The sequence below is a fragment of the Myotis yumanensis genome, unplaced genomic scaffold, assembly GCF_028538775.1.
Source record: "Myotis yumanensis isolate MYYU_CA2020_CCGP unplaced genomic scaffold, mMyoYum1.0.hap1 SCAF_6, whole genome shotgun sequence".
In the NCBI taxonomy this organism is placed as follows: Eukaryota; Metazoa; Chordata; class Mammalia; order Chiroptera; family Vespertilionidae; genus Myotis; species Myotis yumanensis.
The window spans coordinates 68,252,484-68,257,347 of record NW_027223757.1 but is presented as its reverse complement, the minus strand read 5'-3'; the positions used below and the strand labels follow the sequence as shown (position 1 = coordinate 68,257,347).

Sequence of the window (4,864 nt, the reverse complement as noted above, 5' to 3'; positions counted from 1 at the left end):
CTTCCTACTCATACAATAGGATTTTACTTCACAGTGTGATATCACACTATTTAAATCCTGATCAGAGACTGGCTTTCAGAAAGGCAGCAGAATTTCTTTGCAGAATGAGAGCAAGAACTGGAGAATTTAGTAAAGCAATTCACTGTTTGCTTTATTTGTACATGCAAATATTAATCTTAAAGGTTACTGACATCCTGAAAAGCATTTGTTTGAAAGCATTTTATGATTACCTGAAGGAAAATAGCTATTAGTGAGGGATAATTTTTCTTTGTATTGCTATTGAATTTAATTACCTCCATTTGAAATTTGCCTGTCATTTGAAACTCTACATGGAATGAATAATTGAGCAAGAAATTAAACTCTTGTGAGTACAAGAAGATAAATTGTACCCACCTTTTTTCATTCATGTGTTTCTTTACTCATTTGTTCTAGAAATAATCATTAAAGGTACATAATACTAAAAATATTATTTTGGGCCCTTTAGTTGTATTTATCTTGGAGAACATGGTACTATAAATATAACTATATTTTAACTATTTGAGAAAATGTGTACTTCCTACTGTGTATCTGCTAGATAAATTAGAATATAAATATTCAAATGGAAAATAAATATAATTATATCTTTTAGGTTTTAATTGTATTGTTTCTTAATGATTTTCCAGCCAAATAAATTTATTGGTTTTTCCATTATACATTTAACAAATATTTATTTACTTTTCAAATTTATTGAGATATAAGTGAAAGGAGTTTTAGGGATAAGATAGGCAGGTTTAGGGAGTCTTAGGAATAAAGAGGGTCCATGGGGAAGGAATGCATAGGTGAGGGCTTGGAGCCACCAGAAGGCATACATTCACAGAGAATAGAAAAGTGCCACAGGGTAAGGGGAGAGGAAGACCTATGTTCACAGGAGATAAGGAAAAGCCACAGAGTATGGGAAAAAGGAAACAAACTTTCACAGAGGATAGAGAAATGCTGACAAATGGAGGAAAGAGGAAAACAGATTTTCACAGGAGATAGAGCAATGTTACAAGATAAGGGGGAGAGGAAGAGAGGAGCACCACGTGGACTTGGGCCTTTGAAACTGATGCCATGGAACAAAATAACCAATGAGGAGAGCATGGGAGCCCTAAAGTAATGAAAGGTCCAATTAGAAAGGGTCAAGTTCAAACAAAGAACTGTAGCATATATAAACTGAAGACAAAGGGACACCAAGCAGGATTTTTTTTATTTTTATTTTTCCTATTAGAGAGAAAGAGAGAGCAGGCTTTTCTCATCCGGGGGCCCCTTCCGCAGGGGAGCCCCTTTGAGGACACCCCTGCCCAGATGGAGTTTGTACATGCTTCCAATAAACTTCTACATTTTTACTAAAGAAATCTGTTAGTCCACGAGTTTATTCAAACTTCGTCAGACAAAAACCCACAAGAAGACATCTGTACCCTGAGCCCCACCTTTCATAAGTGATATACAATATTGTTTAAGATATACAATACCATGATTTGACACATGTATACATTGTACAATTATCACCATAATAGGATAGTTAACATATCCATCACTTCACATAGTTACCTTTTTTGTGTGTGTGTGGAGAGAACTTTTAAGATCTATTCTCTTAGCAGATTTCAAGTGTATAGTGCAGCATTGTTAACTATAGTCACCATGCTATAAATTACATCCCCATAACTTATGCATCTTATTACTGGAACTTTGTATTATTTGACCAACAATCCCCAAACCACCCAGTCCCTGGGAACCACCAGTATACTCTCTGTTTTTATAAATTTGATCTTTATTTAGATTCTATGTGTAAGTGAGAGATCATGGATAACTACAAATGTTTATTGATTATCTGTTACATGACAGAGACAATTCCAAGAATTGGAAATAAACGGCAGTGAATAAAACAAGTTTTTGGCCTCACAAAAAAATGGGCCAAAAAATGAATATACACATGAATAAATTTCTACTCAGATACTGGTGCTATGAAGGAAAATAAAGGGTGGGAAGTAGAATAGTGACTGCTAGTGAGGTTTTTGAGGAGAGGTATATTTTGAAGGATGGTAGGGAAGGACTCTCTCATAGGGTATATTTGAGTGGAAACCTGCCTAAGACATAAAAGGAAGGGTGCCTTGTGGGTAATTAAGGAAAGAAATTCCCAAGCTGAAAGTGGCCTGCAGCCTGAGCTTCTGGGTGGCTTAAAAAATAAAATAAAATCAAGGATATTGATTGAACAGAGTGATCAAATGAGTGAGAAGAAATCAGTGAAATATGTGGTAAGAGGGGCTGGAGAAAGGCAAGTGGAGAGCGGCAGAATGTGTAGGTACACAAAAAATACCTTTTGCTTTTTTAAAGGTGAGATGTGAAGATCCCAAGGGATGTTTTTAAAAAAATTAAATGTTAAAATTTGATTTACACAAGAGTTGTTAAGACAGAATTGAGTATCTCCAGATACCATGTTCCAGTTTTCTTTTTTTACTATTATTATTTAAGATCTTTATTAGCAGGAGCTTGCAGTTTGTTGAATTTTTTTAGGGAAAAAATCAAGTTGCAAACTTTTATTACAAATTAAAAATGAGGTTCTTAAAAATCTCAATTTGACCAGATATGAAACAATTTAAAAATCTTTACAGGTGTATTGAGAAAAACCAGGCTTTTTTTTTTTTTATTAAAAAAACATATTTGTCATGACCAAAAGGAGACGTCTTTAGATAAAAAATAAAACCCCGTGCTGCATAGAAAATGCAGATAGTTCTAGTTATCTGGTTAATGGGCAAAAGCAAGCACTTAAGGTCTTCAGCTCCAATCTTTTGTTCATTTCTTATTGCTGGGATTTCATATTTCTTCTTGTTGGATGACTAAACGGGATGAAGGTAAAGATGGTAAGCCGGCATTTTTTACTCAGCCCCACCCTGCTCAGCCTCGGGAGCGGACGAATTCTCAGCTGGTGGATCGACAGCTTTTTCCTCTTTGCCAGCTTGTGGTTGAGGGTTATCCTGGCATCTGCATCGGTAGTTGAAGTTGCGGCGGTACTGACCTTGAGGTGGCTGCTGACCTTGGGTCTCATCTCCTTGATTTTCCTTATCTCCTTCATTGCCGTCCTCTCTAGGCTGTCTTTGGCGAGGAGGGCCCCTGCGGAATCGTGGTCTGTGGCCCCGATACATATTCTGGCTCCCTGGTCTGCCTTGCTCTCCTGCACCCTGGTTGTCAGCACCTCCATCACTTCTCCCTGCTCAGGAGGGTTGGGACACTGTGGTCCACGCCCATAGATCTCTGCGTAGTAAGGTGGGAACCGATGCCTGCGATAGGGCCGGTGCTGTGGGCCTGGCCTTCGGGGCACTCTGATCTCTCATTCCTTCCCCTGCTCTCACTGTTCTGGGAATCCTGCTGGCAGTTGCCTGGAGGACGCCTGCGACCTGGAGAGCGTCTATAATGGTTACTTCTGCTGCACAGTCACTGCCTTGGGCACTGGAACTCCTGGGGTTCTTCTTCTTTATGGCAGCCTGGTGTACAGATACATCTTCCTTGGTGTCATTCCTGTTGGTGAAGCCATATCCGTTTCTTACATTGCACCATTTTACTGTTCCCCAAACCTTCGTTGCGAGGACCTTCTTGTCCCCGCAGGCAGGTGCCACCAATGTGAGGCCACCCTGGCAGCCGCTCCCTGCGACGCTGCTGGTAGTGCCTGGCTTGGTGTCAGCAGCGCTGGGGGTGGGGGCCGGAGGGTTAGCGGGGGAGGAAGCGGCTGGCGGCTGCTGGGTTTCAGCCTCGCTGGTCATGGTTGCGGTGATGGTGACTGGGACTGGCTATGGCATCTGCAGCATCTCCCGGGGTGTGATGGTAACTGGGCGGCTGTGGGGCTGCTCAGGGCTCTCTGGGGTCCGCTCTCTGCTCCCGCTATTGATTGAACTCTTGTTTTCTTTTTTTTTTTTTTAATATATTTTATTGATTTTTTACAGAGAGGAAGGGAGAGGGATAGAGAGTTGGAAACATCCATGAGAGAGAAACATCCATCAGCTGCCTCCTGCACACCTCTACTGGGGATGTGCCCTCAACCAAGGTACATGCCCTTGACCGGAATGGAACCTGGGACTCTTCAGTCCACAGGCCAACGGTATAGCCACTGAGCAAACTGGTCAGGGCCAAACTCTTGTTTTCTTAATGTTGACAACTTAACCATGGTATTTTAACCAAGATTTAAAAATATATAATTGGTATAGTACTAGCAACTGAATTACAGACTTCATTCAGATTTCCCCATTTTTCCTATTAATGTACTTTTTCTTTTTCAGGACTCAATCCAATATACCATGTTGCATTTATTTATATCTCCTCCAATCTGTGATAATTTGTCTATTTTTTTTTACATGACCTTGACAAGTTTAAAAAATATTGGTCAGGTAATTTGTAGAATTTCACTCAATATAGGTTTTTCTGATGTTGTTTCATGATTAGACTGAGGTTATAAATTTGGGGGGAAAATATTGGAGAGGTAATGTTACATTCTCATAGCACCATATTCAGGAAACAGATAACATGAGTTATTACTGGTGTGATATTCATCTTAATTTTTTTAAAGGAGTGATATGACCTGACCCATGTTAAAAATGATCTGTTGTCTGCTGTTTGAGAACTGATTCTAGGGGAACAGTACATAACAGGAAAACGAGTTGGGAGTTTTTTGTGATAATCCAAATGAAAGATGGTTGTAGTTTGTACAGGGATGTTAGCAATAGAGATAGCAAGAAATGATGGCATACATTCCAGAATAAATTCTTCATGGATCTTTGGAGGAATACCAGCAGGATTTGCTGATGGTTTATGTATGAGGGGATGAGATTAACATCCAGGGTTTTATCTTGAACAA

The 4,864-nt window shown here is 39.8% G+C and overlaps 1 pseudogene; it reads right to left on the bottom strand.

Annotated features, from left to right (window-relative positions):
- Positions 1 to 2,894: 2,894 nt before the first annotated feature.
- LOC139013160 (Y-box-binding protein 1 pseudogene) lies at positions 2,895 to 3,776 on the bottom strand (annotated as a pseudogene).
- Positions 3,777 to 4,864: the final 1,088 nt, after the last annotated feature.